Genomic DNA, 18,840 nt, shown 5'->3' on the forward strand with positions numbered 1-18,840 from the left:
GCCGAGGAGCAACAGAGACCGAGTTACGGGTCGACTTTGATTTATCCACATGAGAGATCTCCACGCGGAGCCCGAGAGGAGGCGGCGAGAGGTTTCTAATCACGCAGCCTCATCAAAACAATCTTCCTTTCGGATCTCAGGGAATGTCCACCGTCAACAGGCTTAGTGTGAGCTGCACTGGCTTTCCGGAGATAGATACACACATCTTTACACTTTAAGGATCTCAAGAAATAAGGGTGGAATAGAAGAACACACTTACACTTCAACAAGATGTGGCTGTGAATATAAAACGGAGGAGGGTAATGTCGAGGCTCTCTCCGTCACCAATGAGACATTTTTCTGTTTACTTTTTCCTGTCTGGATCAAACACCTAATCAGGGACTGGTACTATGCAAATGACCTGTCAATGTGCAGTGTGATGACATTTGAGTCCCTGCGATAGTAAAAATAAAAACGTGTGGTGCAACAAAATCCTATTAAGGTTTCCTAAACGTTCAGTTCTGAGAATTAAGTCAAAAGCCTTTCATGGTCGTTAATATAAAAGAAATCATTATGGCAGTATTGTATGGTCATTCTTCAGAAAGGAGATTTCTTAAATCGTCCAAATTCATTGTCACACGTCTACAGGGCTGAAACCATTCAGCGACTAATTTTTGTTTTGTTTGGTTTGAATTTTTGTCCCTGTAGAAATTTCGAAAGGCACTGTGAATCAAACTAATGGTAAGCTCAGCTATTAGAATAAAGAGGTCGAGACGGGGACCGGCCTGCAGGGCAAGGAGGACATTCAACAGTGGACTCTGGAGACACTGAAGTGCTTTCAGCACCATGGACAGCAGCAGCAGAAAGATCGATTAGAGGATTCAGTCGCCGACCATTAAGTGAATCTGTGATTGCAGATATAAATTAGATTGAGCAGCATTGTTCAAAGAAAATGAATTAAATACATCTATTAAAGATGTTGTGATAAATTACAGCAAAACATCAATGTATCCAAATGGTTTTCATGAGATGCAAAAGTAAATTTAAGTGACAATTTAATCCCACATAATCCCCAATAATTTAGTTTTCTTAATTCTTAATTTAAGATAATTGCTCCATTTTGTTTTGCAAATTGGCAATTTATTTGGTGACTCCCAAACAGGCATGGCAATAATTAACTCGTTTATTTCACATTCCATAAACTCGACGCTTTTCAGTCTCGGGGCGTTTTAAATGAGGTTTCCTTGGACCAATCAGAAGCTCCTTACTCCTAATCCGAACACAGGCGGTTTAAATAACAGGGATTAGACGGAAATGCTGCAACTTTCAGCTTCCCCAACGGCCGATCTTTAAAATGGCCTTTGCTAAATGTCTCCGACTGGATTCCGCTGCATGTACGTCTCACCTTCAGCCCGATCGTACGACTCGACTCAACTTTGACGGGAATATCTGTCAAACGCTCCGCCGAGTTCACCGGATAGCTGCCAACTGTGTGTCGGTTTGCCATTTGGTTTGATGAGTTTGAAAATGTTTTAACTGGGTCACTATAAACGAATCACACACACACGCAGACTCTTAACAAACGTTGGTATTTGTGCATGAACCTCAGCTGCGGCATCAAAGGGCAAAACCCATTTTTCCTTTGCCCTTGTTCCCACCGTGGCATTTCCCCCGATGCGACCGGCCTGGCACTGTCCAATCTCTGCTGCTGGAACCTCGACCCTTTGAGGCGCCGCCGGACTCCCGCTGAGAAGAGCATCTCGCTCCAACGGGGAGACAACAGGAGGTTTGAGATCTGAACTCGCAGGACAACGAACAGGACACCCGAGTATCAGAGGAGCTGAATATCACAAACACAACGCTCCGCGTTCTCACTTCCCTCTTTTGGATCGGCTCGGCAAAAGAACTGAGAGCGATGTAACTCTTGTTTGTTTTCTCAGACTGGCAGAACAGATGTTTTTAATACAACCCAGAAAAGGTTTCCTTCTGGACCCCGTGTGATAGAGGAAACACATTTCAGCCCCAACACGGCGCTTTATCACTTCATGTTCAGGAACAGCTTTCACCGTCTGCAGCGTTCCATGAAAGCAGACATTCTACAGAAAACAAGGGCTGTCAAGTCAGGGACGAGAGCCCCTCCCCTCCCCCCCCGCCCTGTATCATACCTGTCAGACCGGAACCGAACCAAAGCCTACTCAGGACGTCGGTGTTTTGGAGGGAAGGATGACGGGCGACTGAAGGTTACAACAAAAGAAAGAGAGAAGTTAAGAATGAACGAATGAATGAAAGGTATCCTTGGAAACGGGGTGCATGGATAAAAGTGGTTTTCAAGTCAACCTGCAGAGTAGCAATGCAGCAATTTGAGTATTTGATTCTTCTCTAAAGGAAATGACATGCAGTTCATGAACGCACACGGTCGAGTAAATCCGTGGAGATCATTAATATTCAAGTGAGCTTTGCGATGATCTGTGACAGCTCGTTTGAACGCTGCAACAAACGCCCTCATGGTTACATTCATACTGCTATTTACAACTCACCTGTGGGACGAGCCCAAGGACCTAGACCAAGAACTCCATCGTACACAATTCCTTCTCTTTGTTTGAATCCTTCACAGTGCAGCACGACACAGAAAAAAAAAACGGGCCTGGACACACAAACCTCCTGAAGCCTCACGGGAACTTCGTACTTCGCATGACTCATAACAAGGACTTCATACGGAGAAGTCACCTCTCCTCTCACTGTAACACGTCTGTGATTCAGCAACGTGTTTCATTATCCCTTTAAACCTTTACTCGTGATATTCACGTTGGCACGGATCCTCCAAGGAATCCATTGGAGGCCATTGAAATTCTAGAACATTATTCTCCAAGCTCAGAGAAAAACGTTGAGCTGGAGACACAGTGAATGAGAGAGAGAGCAGCTCAAAGTCTCTCGGGCTCTAATTAAACATATTCAGCGGTGAAGGACTCAACGGGAGCCAAACATCCTTGAACGACCGCGGGACTTTTTCCTGCTCTCGGCCACCTTCCTTCTCAACTAATATTAAATCTTACAGTTTCAACCCTATTGAGAAGCGTTGCTGTGTCCAAATTAGGGCTGTATTGAAAGCGGATAAATAATAACAAGAATTACTACACTAAGGTATTTTGTCTTTTATTCTTAATTCTTCAGAAAAGATGACGAAATACACAAAAACAAAACAAAGGTAACGATAGTTTTGACTAGTGAACACCTATTAGTGAAGCTGTATTTGCTTAGCGTGGCTCGTGATGATGCAATGTTCTGCAAGCTGCCCATCAGAAATACACTGACAGGTAACACGGGAAATCAAAATGAGTGTTGGTAACGTTGGGGAACACAATATTCACAGTAGGCCTTTAATGAGTTCAACGCTATTAAGGGGAAAGAAACATTTATTGTCCTGGGATATAGAGACAACTTTTATTTTGAAAAGCGTACATCTATTAACGGCTAAATAAAGTAGCTTAGGGGCGGTTGGCCAAAAATTCTCTCAATTGAAAGACTGAAAAGTTAATCTGCAGAGTGGAGTATATAAAAAAAGTTTTTTGGTGCAGTAATCAAATCACCAATGGTACATTAAGTTGTTGTAGACTACTGCTGATGGTGCAGAGAAAAATAATATAGATGCAGATAGTTAAATTGAGAGCAATCAGAGCAGCTATCCATTAACCGGATAAGGAGTGGCAAGAAATGAAATGTCCACATGATTGATGAGATCAAACTAAAACCGATGATGACTAAAGAAAAGGGAAAAAGACATTTAATCTTGTCTGAAATATTCCAATCAACCTTTGCTAAGTACGACCACGATTCCCAACGACCGGGCTGCAATTAGGAGAAAAAAAAAAAACGCCCCGCAGCCATTTCGCTGCTTGCTGCACATAAGTTAAGCAAACAGCCCATCAGAGACGTTGCACAGCGTGGACGTGAAAAGGCTGCTGAGAAAAGTGACTCGTTCATTCGATGCACTGAAGTGACTCATCCAGCGGCGGCTTGGGAACAAACCATTCCGCTGGATTAAGGAGGAACATTTGTAATACAAGGTTGCTCTTTGACTTTTTTTGTCTGCTTTTGTCTTGAGAAGATTTTTTTGACAAGCAAAGTGTTTCAATTAACTCCATTCGCTCATGTTTACATGGGTAATAAATTAGGGTTAATTGTGAGTGAGTGAGTCCTTTTCTCACCTCTCTACAATAATACGTCTTCTCTCAACCAGAGCAGACGCTCATTAGCTTATGTAGAGAGAATTAGTCCATATTTTTCCCAAATAATATCAATGACGCTTTAAAATGATTATGATTTTCCAACATTTCAACGTTGTTGTGGGATCACTAGGACACACACACACACACAATGCTTTGCACACAGATCGGGGTTGCACATATATGTCAACGGCTTACAAATAAACACCAAGACAATCTCTATGAAAAAATGAAAACCAGCCACAGTTTCAATAGGACACATGAGGCAGCAACTCGACGTGACCTGGCTGGTGTCAGATTTAACCAGTGAGATGTTAAGTCTGCTGTATTTAAATAACCCGGCACGCAGGAGACCTCGAGAGGAACTCGGTAAGCATGAAATAGCTGCTTCCTTATGCAAAGTCAACCAACGGTGGACAAATTAGACGGCTGACGCGTTATTATGGAAAATGAGCGAAAAGAAGCACCGGGCGTGAACGTCGCGGCCACAGGTTACTTTTGAAAGGCATATTTTGCTAAACGACTGAGATGTTGCTGTCGGGTCGGATGATTTGGTGCAGAACATTTAAATGTATTTCCATCGAATAATTAAATGTTTGTTTGCAAGATGATAATAAATTGGTACGAGTTTTACTCTCCCAAGTTCACTCACCTCTCTTCTTTTCTGTGAACCACGATGAACCAAATTTTGTATTCACAACGTGTTCCATCTTCAGCAGGATATATTTGCAGTGATGCTTGCACCAATATTTATAACGATATCGTCGACCTTGTTAAACACAATATGAAAAGGTGACGCGGCGTTCACATTCTCCGCCCGGTAAGGTTTTTTTGCACTCAAAAGACGGCCGACAGCCGGCAAAGTCATGAATTATTCAACCTGAAGAACCGGGGAAACAAATACTGATTGCTACCTTGTTTACTGGAGTGGTTTGCACTACCGTGACTGTTGAGAACGCAAGAATGGAGGCACTCAACTGCAATATTGGAAATTATACGTGATTTGAAGCTTGTCAAAACTCAGCATACAGGGCGCAAGCTGGATTATGTTGAAAACAAGAGGAGGCCAAAGACCGTTATGACGATTACTGATCACTGTCTTGCTTCTAAAACAGGGAATTCCTACAGCTAGTGACTGATTTTTCCAAATAACACACTACTCTCGTCTTCTTTGATAAGCAACGCGTTTCTTCTCCACTCCAGAGTTTTGTCTTTATACATTTACGAAAGATCCGACCATCAGCACAAAGCGGCAGGAAATTTAATAAAAAAAGCCATTTGGAAAGAAATGAGACGTGCGTGTGATGAATACATAAAGCCTCACACCACGTCCCCCCCCAATTAACCACTAGACTTGTCTCTGATTATAAGGCAATGCACTAAAACCTCGATCACTGTCAAACCTTTGTTCCGAGCGTCTGACACGGCTTTGAAGAGCACGAGCGAGAAACGCCACAGGAAGTGACCCGACGCGCTGCCACCACACTATAAAAACACCACGTGCTCCTCTCTCCGTTCGATCTGGCTTCCCCGCCCCCCCCCCGCGGGGTAAGTGACCACATCTCAGCTTGAATTCTATTCACTCTTGCTGTCAGAATGAAGGCGTGATGTAATGTTTGTGCGGAAGACCGTTGACCCACCAGGAAGCTGCAGAGACGCCGCGCGCTACGATAACAGAGCGTATCCCGTATTATTTACCGCATTAACATCGTTATAGTTTGCAGCTCAACATTTGACGGGTATCTTGACGTGAATCTGACAAGCGTCCGGGAGCATATTAAACCCCCTGAGTCTGTGCATCCGGACCGCAAGAACACACACGTCCTGAATAACAATTATCGGTAAAGTGGAGCTGTGAAAATTAGCCGGGCGCCTCCATTGTGTGAGCTAATGGAAAGCGAGACAGGTCTTTAGCCGTGGGGTTAATGGACTAAGCCGGCGTTACAACTCTGTCTCTTAGCTTTAATAATAAATTGAAAATGTGTGCGTGGGCCGACGTGAATGGTGGGACCAAAAGTTTAATTTACTAGGATTTTTAAGAACAAAACATATGCGTGACCTGATGCGACTTATTCCTCTGTGCCATAGATCCTTTACCCGGTGCTTTGGACAGACGAAGAAGGGCACTTTTAAAAAATAACGTCAATCAGATCAGCAGTTGGAGAAAAAAGCCCAATAAATACAAACTACTTCCATCGGAGTGATGCTTGCTAGAAACTGTAATTTAAATTTGAGCTCACGATTTACTTACAGTTCAAGATTGAATTTCACGATACATCAAAGTTGACTTTAGTTCCAATTCCATTAAATGACTCGCTGGTGCTCCGCTGATAGAGTCTCATTTAGAAGGGCGGGTTTTCTCAGCAGGGCCATTACCATTATCATCCCCCCTCGTTGACATATCTCTTGGCCTCACTAATCCTAATTGACAGCAGGAGGCGGAGCTAATAGGCCAGTCCCAATTTACCTATTGAGCTCTTGAGAATATGGAATGAGGAATTGGTTAATTGAGCCAGTAACTGTAATAACAAAGTCTCACCGCGAGAGCCGAGATGATTGTCTCAGATACGGAGGTGAATCACAAGAAAATGATTTCAATACAAATGATCTGAACGTACGTTCCCAAATAAATGGAGCAATAATAGCAAAGTGAACCCAGATGAATCCTTAACGCTGATAAATAATTCAGAAATTCTTGCCTATTTAAAATGTTCTTTCCACCTTTCAGCTCCCTATTTGAATCAGGCCTCTTACAGAAGACACACACACACACACACACACACACACACACACAGCAGCCGGGGTGGAAGGATCAACACAAACAAACATATCCAACCTACTCCTCCGCACACTTTGTTTGCACAGAACCTGTTTGCATAAGCATCTCAACTCCCAGTATTGGATTTCTCACTCGGCTCTACCAAGGAAAAAAGTGAAATCGTTTAGCGATCGATGCACTGAAACCATGAAAGCGCGCGCGAGGAATGTTGTGCGTTGCGAACACAGAAGAAGACGCACTTTCATCTTCCTGAAACAAATTTGCAACTCAACTGAAAAACGATGTAAAAACACGGCAAACGGCAAAGTTCGCTCTTCTCTCGTTTGCTTCTCCTTACTATTTGAAAAGTAAGTCTCTGCCAACTGTACCTGATCAGCGGCGTCGACATCGTCTGCCGTTTGCCAAGTTGACAGACAGCGCGCAAAACAAAAGCCTTTCGAGCGACATCACCGCCTACGCTGGAGCACAAGGCTGTGAGAAAGCAGCGCTCACGCGGTCCGGCTTAGCAGCGAGCTGCTCTCATCCCTCCCACATCCGTACTTCTAACGCTCTGTGTGTGCAACTGCCTCTTTGACACGAGTAAACCTTAAGCTTTTCAGGCTCGGAGAACAAAAAGAAAATTCGACACTGGAATTCTTATTTAAGACACATAAAAAAAAAAAAAGGTATCAAGTTATGTTTTGTTATGAATTTTTGATGGTACGCCTCATCCGACGTCCCCCTAGGACGGACACAGCGCAACAATAACGGAAATAGAAACATGGGCAGATGTCCCCGAGAGCTGACAGCACGGAAAACATTCGGGAGGATGAAACAATGAGCAGCCAGAAGGTTTAAAAAGGGAAAACAGGGCAAATTCTGGAGTAAACAACGTCGTCACAATTAAGAGCTCAGGTTCCGTGAATACTGCGCCGCAGGGACGCGCTTACTGGACCATTTGCAAAGAGAGTGATTTCGCAGAGAATTGATGCTGCTCGTCTGTTGAAATGAAACGTCTCAACGTTGATCCATAAACACAGTTTTACAAGGTCACTCGCTCCCACCGTCTATGTGAGGCCCTGGAATACTCTCCCTGACCTTTGACACAACCTTGATTCCAGTTGCTGCCACCTCGTGACTGACGAGGCATTTCCCATCAAACGTGACTCGTAAAGTCGTATTTGTGATTTCCATGTTTGAGTCGAGCGACTCAATCCCGGGCCAACGCCGGCCTCCGGGACGACGTTCGACTGGAGTCCCTAGAAACTGCGACACTCCCTGACGCTACGTTGTCCCCGACCATCAGAGAGGCGTCCCTGCCGACGGCACGGCGCCCTCATCATTGCGATGGTGTTTTCCTCCGCTCTCAGGCTGCCTGGGTGGGGGGGGCGTTGCTGACGTGGCTGACATTCCACAGCAGCGGAGAAGTGAGTGGGGATGAGTGGCAGTGGGCTTCTAGGTGAGCTCGGCACGCTGAATGCTTAACGCGATCAAACCGGACCGGCAGAGAGGCTGAGAAGCGGCAGATGTGTTTTTTTTCGGGGATGCAGGGAGACAAAGGCAAACGGGTCGTCATCGTCACGGGGGGGGGGGGGGGGGGGGGCGGACTTGTGTGTCTCCTGCGGGGTCTGTGAGCAGCGCGATGAAGTCCAGGCTCTCCCGACCCCCCCCCCGCGTCTCCGTTACGTCACCGCTGCATCACTGCTGGCCCCCGTCTGGATGCAGCATCCGTACCGTCATGTTATTACATCTCGCAGGCTGCGGTCCACGCGGAGCGAGGGCTCGTGTTCCCCCCACTGGCCTCTTTTCAACACTATCCATTAATCACTGCACTAAAGGAGGCAGAGCTTCCACCCCCCCCTGCATAAGACAGAAATAAAACCCTACTGATAGCATTTTGCTATGAAGAAAATAAAGAAATGTCTATATAGAATAGTTTTGATTTTAATTTTACCTGTTTTTTCCTTTGTGTCACAGATACAAATAGGTTTCGGGAATTAAACTCACCTCGACCTCATTGCACACCTTTTTTTTGTGTGTCCGACATGGTTTCCCTGCAGACATCAGCACCAAAGTGTGATTGATTTGTTTGTTTCTTATTTTCCCATCTCGTAATACCCCAACGCGGATTTCAGCGTGATGTAATCAATCAATCGCCCGCTGAGCTGGATCAGACAGATCCTGAAAAACAATCGCCTCGCCTAAAGCCCCTTGCAGTGGGTTTTGGGCTGACTGACTTTGGCTGAAGCTTATGTTTTCAAATGAGTCACTTCTTCTTTTTCCCGTTCATTCTAATGGGAGGAAAGCAGGTCTACGTTATAAAATGCTGCATTAAACCAGCATGGATGGAGAACCGACACATTCTCATATATATTGTAACAAACCTCCAATTACAGTCCCCTTAATGCAACAAAAGGACGTCGTTAAAACCTTTAGAATGTTGAATTCATGACATATCCTTCGGTTTCATTGTTTCTTTACATATAACCTGCTGAGAAAAAGATCTTAATGCACTCTGTGTGTGTGTGTGTGTGTGTGTGTGTGTGCGCGCAGTCAGAGGTGCCCGTCATAACACTGGCTCATTACCGAGGTGACAAATCCAACGTCCTCATGCTGCATGAGTAATGGGGGGGTCGTGCAGTCAGCATCGCCCATCGGCAGCAGAGCGCCAGGAGACTCTCATCAGTAACCTAATTCTTACCTCCTGACCTTTCCAGAGTTCCAGTCGTCCATCACCCCCCCCCCCCCCCCCCCCCCCTTTCAGAGGGACATAGCAGGAGACAATTCTTTGTCTGCATTACAGGTAACGTCCACAGAAGCAGCTAAAGACTCGGGCACCTCGGAGACGATGCCCAATCGATGAATGTACGTACGTCTCTCAGCTTTGGAGACGTCTCAATCATTTAATGTGAGACGTGCAAGGCCCCAATACAAGCGCCCCCCCCCCCCCGCCCGCTTTAATCCCCTGGGCTGTTGAGCGCTGTTTTGATGCAGAACGCATGTGATTTGATGGTTCATACAAACATAGATCCTGAAGAATGCGTCATCCTCCGCCCCGGCTCCAAACCCCAGGCTGCTCAACGTTATTTAAAAGCTCCCTCTGTAACCTTTATGTTTTATAGCCAATTTACATTTGCTAATCGTCGTGCACATTCCAGATCGTGATGATCACAAAGGGATACGTATGAGAGATGAATGACTAGTCATCGTCATAATGTCAAACACATCTGTCATTCCGTTGAAACCAACGCTACTCTCGCAGATTGTTTGTGACATGCGATTCTGTGCCTGACTGAGAGTCTCGCGTGTAGAAAACAAACATTCGAGGATTCGCAGGACGCGCCTGTAAAAAGCACATCCACACACCTGCACACTACAGCGCCCCGTCCAGCACGACCGTCCTCGATTCAATCCAAGACATTTCTGCAACAAACCTGCAGCCCCCAAAATTACCATAGACGTCAGACATAACGAAGGACCAGCACTCATAATCTCAATGAAAACTGACAAGCACACGACGAGCTTCGTGAAAGGATGCAATTTTTGCACTGAGTAGCTCTTAAAAAGCAGCCCGAACTGTGCACATTTAAATAATGCTGCACAACGAAGACACACATCCAAAAGAGAATGGAATATTGGTTGTCTGTGTTGCCTCGCAGGGCTTTCAGCAGTCAGTTATTTCATATTTGCGTTATTATTTTAATACTTATTACACTAATTATCAGTATCAAGACCAGGGATGAATGTGATGGAAACGAGACTACGTCGAGTACCACTTATGTAATATGGGGAGCCAAATTGTCCAGTTGTTCTATTATAGAGCATTGGAGAAGTTTACATAGATTATTTTTTATTGTTCTATTGAATTATTCTCATAAATCAACACGATTCTATCCATGTAGGAACACATGGATGATTCTGCTCGACAAAATCCTTCGTAATGTAGACAGAGTTTCCCTCAATGTTCCTCTATAATAGAAAAAAAGAATTGTAATATAAGAATGTCCATGCGTAATATTGATGAGAAAAATCTCATTTAGTTCAGCCCTTAAGAGAGAGTGATTTGCATATATTATTTGGTAACAGGTAGAAAATATCCTGCTTGACTCTCAAGAAAAACTAGACTTTGCATACATAATGCAAACACAGCTACATACGGTTTGTACGTGAAAAAGATAATTGTATTTTGTAGGTCAAGTTAAACCATTTTCCATTTTTTGCAACATTGCTAAAAGTACTTCAGAAGATTTTTATGTTTTAATTGAACATCGTAAAACGCTACACACACACACACACACACACAGTACTTGAGATTCTGGTGCTACAGTGGATAAAGAGGCATCTCGACAGCAGAATGAGGATTCTGGTTTTACGCGTCACGTAACTTTACCGCAGACTGAATGCATCTTTAAAGAGACGCGCTGGTCCACAGCGATCCATCTCACTCGGGACCGACTGCACTTCCAGTGGCTCCACCCGACTCAGCAGAAACATGAAAGGATTATTCTTTGTTGGGGGAATGTACATTTCATTAGCGAAATACGTACACTAGATATTTTAAGATTGATACAAATTTAATTTCTATTGATAATAGAAATCAGACTTGACCTACAGCTACATGAACAAAACAGTAACAAAACAAAGCGGTATCTTCCGTGAGGTCGAGAAACTCAAAGCTTTGAATTGTTCCCACTCACAGCTCCATGTCACAGCTATTAACATAACGAATTGCACTTGCTCGTGTTTTACTGACGCTCCTCCGAACGTCTCTAAAAACGTCCTCGCGCAAATTGAAATCTGCCTGGCCGTCTCCCTCCGGAGGGCCGAGGAGCAGACGACTCGGCCTGAAACACCATCTCGCCCCGTCGTTTTCAGGCCCATAATGGGAAGACGGATGGATTTGTTAAAACTCAAAGTGGGGAAAATGTGACAATGTGATAAGAGTGATACGGTACGTGATACCGATGCTCCGCCTCCGACGCCTGATGGATCCCACGTGTCTGTGAGCCATCAAAGAACAAATGGCGTCCTTCTAAAAATGACCAGACCGCCGTTTGTCAGAGTGCAAAGTTGTCTGCTAGACATTCATTACATATGCAGATTAAAACCAGCCTCACTATTACAGGAAGAGGGAAACGATCGCCTCCGTCTCGTGCTTTTATCTCGCCAATAAAGCGGTTACACGAAATGGAATCTCTGGCAGCGCCGCAGAATACCGAACTAGCTTCCTGTTTTTATTGACCCTACTTTTACAGACTCACTGACAGACACACACAAAGGCTGAGAATCAGACAAGTATATTAAAAAGAAATCGGCAAAAACAAGTTCATCAATGACTGTGGAGGTGTTTTTTTTAAAGTTTGAATTCTCATTTGTAATTATTTATTTTGCTAATGTTAAAATATGTGGCAGGGTACAAATCTGTAAACCAAACTTGCGAGCCCTCCCACATGTTGATTTATCTGCAATGTGTTCCATTGTCGCACAGACACAAAGAGATAAAGGGATTAAATCAAGGCACTGGAAAAAAATACACATTAAAGGCAAAATGATCAGATTTAATTAAAAAAGAAGAAAAGGCAGAACTGAGCTTCATCTCTTGAATTATTGCTTTTCCCATCAAATGAACTCTAACTCTGAATAAGATGAGAGGAACAAACCAAGTGGCAGCTTTGGACTGTTTAAAAAACCAGAGGGAGGCCGAGGCTCACAGCTGGCCGGTGTGACAAAGTCACACCAATAATACACCAAATAACCATCAATGTCAGTAATTAAGCAGCCGAGTGGGCAACAGACCGCTCGAGTTGCTGCTCCCAACCTTTTCGTCACTGGCTCCCTTTATATAAGCTGATAATGTGAGAATGACCCAAAAAACTGAATCGGCGCCGTAATTCTCCAATGCATCTTTTATCCATTTCATAAACAGGCCGTTTTCAAAATGCACTTCCAACTCGAGTTTACTTATGCAACTAAACTCCTTAGAAAAAAGCTTTGTCTTACTTGTCACGTAAGTGGGTAAAGTACAGAAGTCCGGTAACCAAACTGCTCACAGGTGAACAAACTGCCGTCGTCTGCATGAAAGACCAGTCCTGGTCGACCTGTGCAACCTCCGGTCCTATTTATCACAATTATTTGCATCATTCACAGATGAAGAGAAGGTTGTTCATCTAATTAGGCCGTCAACATTGCAACATTGCAACTCCCTGTACACGTGTTAAATTTCATCCGGCCATTTCCTTGTCCTGATGCGTGCAAGTGCATAATAAACAAATGATATTATCATTCCAAAAGCATCCTGTCACTGCTGTGGCAATCGAATTGTTTCAGTTGTACTTTTGTGAATTGTTGGATGGTTTCATTTATCGAAGGAAAAACTCAAGACTCAAAAGTCGTGATTAAAGCTGTGCAATAATTGTGGTGTAAGTAGTATATCATGTGTGTACTAAAGTACAGTACTTGAGTAAGTATTATTTGTTCAAACAGGAGCTCTACCGAGGGAGCCGGACTTGTTTTCCTTCCTCTCAATTGTCTCTCATCTTTGGCGTACGGGCAGCTGAACATAAAGAATTCCCTTTCATCTTTTCATCTCTCAGCCGGCAGTGTGAGGGAAATGAAAACGCATGTTGGATGTTTCAGATCCAGAGACGATGTTATCAATGAATTTAAAGGTATTGATGTGGAAGAAGAGAAGGAGGAGGTCCTTGATTCATCCGGCGTATTAATTCAACATTCTTTCATTTCCTCTATACAATGAAGCAAAAGTAAGCAGTCATTTGAAGATCGCCGTTCATAATCTCCAGATTTTTACATTTCATTTATTCTTAAATCCATCCCCTTTTTACATTGAACACATTCCTTAGCAATGTTAATTATTCATAATCCATCCACTTCAATTTGAAACGGCATTTAACATTGTTGAGAAATTATTCAATTTAACTATTTATTTGATTCATTCATTTACGATTTGGTGGCACAATGTATAATACATAAAAAATAACTAATGAGTAAAGTTTTCAAATAACGGCCAAACGGAATTCAAAATCCAACCTGGATTTTGGTGCATTAGATAAATGAATTACATAAATTGGAATTACTTGAATCAAAATGAGACTCAGTGGACGCCCTTCGTTCATTAATAACAACGATACAAGTCACGTGACTTTCCACCTTTCTGGTACAGGATGCAATCTTCTTTTCTGCCAGTAGAAGTGCTCGACGTGAGGAGTCTCACCGGGTCTTTCTTAATTCTACTTCAGCTGCTAGAAGTCCATCACAAGAATCAGACCAAATCGTCAGCGTGAGGCTCGCAGTTAGTTTCAGAGAATCAGCAAATCATCACTTCTGTTTATAGCTCAAGTGATCTCGTCTCGTGTGAAGGTTATAAGTGTGGACATGGTGCTCTCTCTCGGTCGTGCACCATTCAGATGACCGTTCTTCTGCAAATAACATTCCCAGTCTGAAGGAATATTTTATTGCTAAATGTCTGCAGAATTTGCCTCTCGCTCACACGGGCTGAAGAGAGCCGATGGTGAAACTCTTCAGGAAGCGGTGATGGACCGGACCCCCGCTGTGCAGCGAGGTCGTCCAGGTAGGGATCTCGGTTGGTCCTTTGGATGTGCACCGAGAAACGTTCCACACCGTGAACCGTAGAAGCATTCCAATGTTTCTGGCGAGACGAGCCGGAGGACTGAAAAACACCGAAACAACTGATGCGGTCTGCTGCTACAGATCCTTCAGCGAGGGAAAGACGTGGGGAGGAAACGGCAGACGCGCCTACAAGTCCGGATTCTGCGTGTCTCTCCTGAATAATCAATAAATGATGAATAAGCAAATCAAGGCCATCATATTCACACTGGAGACTCCAACCACTACTGCAGCTTTCCACCAGCTGTCAAAATGACATATAAATGACAAATATTTTGGCGTTTTACCAAACCTTCGTTGTGTCTCAGAGGGATCTTCCCCAGGCCATTTCATTTCGTATGTGCAAGCTCTAATTTATTTATACACTCTGGGTTCTCCATAGAAATCCCATTTTGAATCGTTTTTTTTTCAATTTGAATTAGAAAATAGTCAGAAAACCTGGCTCCTTATCACAGGCCAGATTTCACTTTCCCCGGCTATGTTCTTCAAACCAGAAGCCTTCAAAACAAAAGCTCAATATCAGAACCAGCACACTGGCATGGAATAAGAAACAAAAAAAAAGGAAATCAAAGAAGAAGGATCTGTAAAATCCCCCTCTTATACGCCTCAGCAGCCACGTGACCTGTCGTGAGATTCAAACTCACTGCGGTGAAAACAGGTCTTCTGTAATTAAACACAGCCACTGAGAAAAGGGCCAAACTGATGGGAGGGATAATGCGGATTCATTCTGCATGCCAAACAATTGACAATTAAATGCATGTTCCTATATTTAATAAGTTATCTGTGAGTTGCTAATTGGAAATGGGAATGCGCCAAAGGTTTAATAAGCTTTCCGCGGTAACTGCAGGCAAGTCATTCAAAATACATTAAAAAATACTTTAGGATATTTCTTAATTAAAACTGCGCTCCCGTTTTATAAAGGGCTGATGCCCAGCCCGCGTGCGATGTGTTGAGGAGGAGTCCAGTTGTTGGGTTGTTGGTTCGGATCCCGCGGATCAGCGCGAGACTTCGTTTTTAATTTTTATTTAAGCCCAAATGATTCCTTTAGAAAGTTATTTTTCTCTCACCTTTTCTCCCGGAGGATTATGAGAAGTGTCCCGCCTGCACGCGCTTCCTCGCCGCCGCTCCGATGAAGAGGATGAGGAAGATATTCGCGTGGTTGGAATAACGTCTAGTTGTTGTTGTTGTTGTTGTTGTTTTAAACTGAACTGTCCCCGATCGGCAGCCTGCTGGAGGCAGCGGAGGAGAGCTGAGCTCAGCCGGTTCCTCGGCTCGTTCCTGGCCGCATCCTCGAGTCTCTTCCTCCCCGTTCATTTAAATAGGACTCTGTCACGTGACCGCCGACCGACGCGCGCCCGGCTCCTCCTCCACACAAACGCACCAAGTGATGCTGCAGCTTACTGTGCACATTTTAATAGCGAACAAATCCGTCTGTCATGGAATTCGTTTTTGTAGGAGCTAGTTTGTATTAATTTAATGTATGTTAAAGGTATTCTTATTTTTACAAATTGCTAATTGAGCGTCAATTTATGGATAGAAAGAAACCACCCGAAACATAAAATATCATCCATTTGTGTTTTTTGGTCACATTTCCAGCACATCTGCTTGCCTTGCACCCCCCTCTTCCTTCCATCATCCATCTTTCGTGTGATCCCGTGTCCATCCGTGGTTGTTATTTCTCCTCCGGCGCTGCTGATGTGAAGGATTTGAGGTGCGGCTGCGTGGAGGCCGCATGAATCCAGCCGGGTTAAATTATCCCAACAGGGTAATGGATAAAAACGCTGCGGCGGATCCATTAAAGTAGAGAGTTCGATTTAGAAATAATGGTTTGAAAAATAAATGGTTATGTTTGAGATTGAGCCTTGATATTATTCCGTTCACAGGAACAGTTCAATAGAGTAGATATAAGGGGGTAAACCTGCAAACGGTTCTATGCATTATCATAAAACTTAAAGACATGAAGACAATTAAGACAAAGCCCAGTTGAACGCTGCACGCTCTCGCTGCTTTCTCCAACTAATCAGTCTTGAACTTCTCATCGAGCCTCATGTTACTTTACACACACAAAATAACAATGAATTCCTCGCGGAATCTAGCTTTTAAATTGAGGGAAAAAAGCACGCACTGATATAAAAACTGTACTCTGTAGCAGCAGATAAGTTCAATTCTTGCATTAATATTTCACAGCGCTCACGCGTGCGTTGTTAGAAGCATTTCCATACTCGTGCACCAGTAAAAGCTTTACAGTGGGGCTAGAAGAAAGCCAATGGATCTCCAAAAGTCTGACCAATCCTCCTTTTAAACGGTGAGTATCAAACGGCCCCGTAGCTGTTTCTTTAATCAAACGGCAGTAAGAGTTGAGACAGAAGTCTTCTTTCTGACTCTTTCTTCTGTGGCGAACAGCATGCAGCGTTTGAGCATCTCTTTTGTAACAGCATTATTTTGAGGCGTTTAAATCAAGTGAGGCTTCAGAAGCTTCAGCTGTCTGTGGTCCCACTTTGGTCGGCGTATGAGGCCTGCGGGCCTCCTTTGTACTCTCCCTAAATAGGAGGTCATTGTCTTGCCCGTCACTGTATGGATTACAGGCTTTAGAGAGAATCCATACCGCCTCATGTGATGGGATTATGAGCGGCCGCAGACATTTCTGGACGGTGGATTTAAGGACTCTGAGAGCGTTTGTTTGTATTTATGGTTTCAGACTAGATGTGGCATCATCCTGTTCCGGTATCGACGCCACTGTAACTTTATTCCTTTTTTTATTTATGAGCAAAGGAAACAGAGGAAGAGTAATGCTGTGACGACAGCGGTGCAGTTACAGGGCTTTGAAAACCTATTTATTCTGTTAAGATCTGAACTGAATTCATAGAAAAAGAACACAATGTAGTGCAATTCTAGACCCCCCCCCCCCCCCACTACCCTGCGAGCATGCTGGAGTTTACATTGCTCAACCATCATCAGAGAGGTGCAGATGTGGTTCCTCTCAGAGTTAAAAGGTCACTCGTAGTGGTTTCGCGTGAAGTCGTGTTGGTCTGAGCCCAAATATATAAATGGATATCGACTTATTGGAACATCTAAAGCCAATTGAAAGCAATTCCCTCCTTTCTCCCGCCTCACTTGTCGTTAGCGGGGAGGTGATTGCATTTCTGTGGCCTTGGAAAATTCAATTTCAGAAATCATATTGCAACATTCAGAGCACAGGCCGTGCTTAAGGACGAATGTCATTTCGGTTGTAAGTTGCCAAAGGAGAAAACCACGCAGTTATGTTCCGGTTGGTTTGCTCTCAGCTGTTTCCCGTGTTCAGAGCCGCGTGGAGCCAATAGGCACGCTCTGAATTCAGTTTTGGGGGCTTTGACTGAACTGTTTTAAAACAAAGAGACAAGTTTATGTGGATAAATAACCCTAATGTGCAATAATTCATTTTATTAAATGAGATTGATGAGATTGACGAAAGACCACCACCCCCATTGGTTCCGCCTGACATATTGCCACTGGGGGGGTTATTTGTCCCAGCTGTGAAATGTTCCATCTGAAGGGGGGGGGGAGAGACGAGCACCAGCATCCCTGGACTGTATGAAACCCAACGACTGACACCAGTCAGTCAGCGGGCCGAGCGAGGCCGCGCTCTGCCTGTCGGGAGGAAGACAGCGAGGCAGAATTACTATTATTACTGTAACTATAAAGCTACAGCAACCAGATTGTTAGCTTAGCTTAGCACAACGGCTGAAAACAGAATAAACAGGTGGCCTTGCTCTGACCATTGATGCCCTAATCTGCCCAACAAAAAGCTTACTAATTAATTCCATTTATTTAATGAGCACAACACTAACGCATTATAACAAAGGCTGCAACCTTTCAAACTGATACACCTCTTTTTTCAGCATTGAAAAGTAAAATAGTAAAGAGTAAGAAACGTTTTCCTGTAGTGTATTTATGCTACGCTAAGATAAGCATCATCTGGCTCCATTCATTGTGAATTGTATAGACGGTACCTTCTCATCCAACTAGATTTTAGAAACCTTTTACACGGGTAAAATATTTATCTGAGATTAAAAAAAAAATCAATCAGAATCCGACAGGAAGTTAATCTTTGACCCCATGCAGTCAGTTCCCTCTGCAGACGTGTCCCACATTAGCGGCGTAATCGATTCCTTTGAGTGGTCCGACAAGGACAACAGTTCTCATCCGGGTAGATCGGATGTGCGCGTCGCAGTTCTCCATAAGTTGAGGCCAGGCACG

General features: G+C 43.9%; 1 protein-coding gene across 6 annotated transcripts in view; it reads right to left on the minus strand.

The window, feature by feature from the left end:
* rap1gapb (RAP1 GTPase activating protein b) overlaps positions 1-15,895 on the minus strand; it is a 62,567-nt gene extending 46,672 nt beyond the window's left edge. For 5 of the 6 annotated variants that reach the window (XR_013453304.1, XM_078092848.1, XM_078092846.1 and 2 more), the window contains exon 1: positions 15,672-15,890. The gene's annotated coding sequence lies outside the window, so the exon portion shown is untranslated. Of the gene's footprint in view, positions 1-15,671 lie in introns of all 6 variants that reach the window. The other variant, XR_013453306.1, reaches the window with a different exon arrangement.
* Between the last annotated feature and the right edge of the window lie 2,945 nt (positions 15,896-18,840).

This window comes from Gasterosteus aculeatus, chromosome 17 (assembly GCF_964276395.1).
Source record: "Gasterosteus aculeatus chromosome 17, fGasAcu3.hap1.1, whole genome shotgun sequence".
NCBI classification, from domain to species: domain Eukaryota; kingdom Metazoa; phylum Chordata; class Actinopteri; order Perciformes; family Gasterosteidae; genus Gasterosteus; species Gasterosteus aculeatus.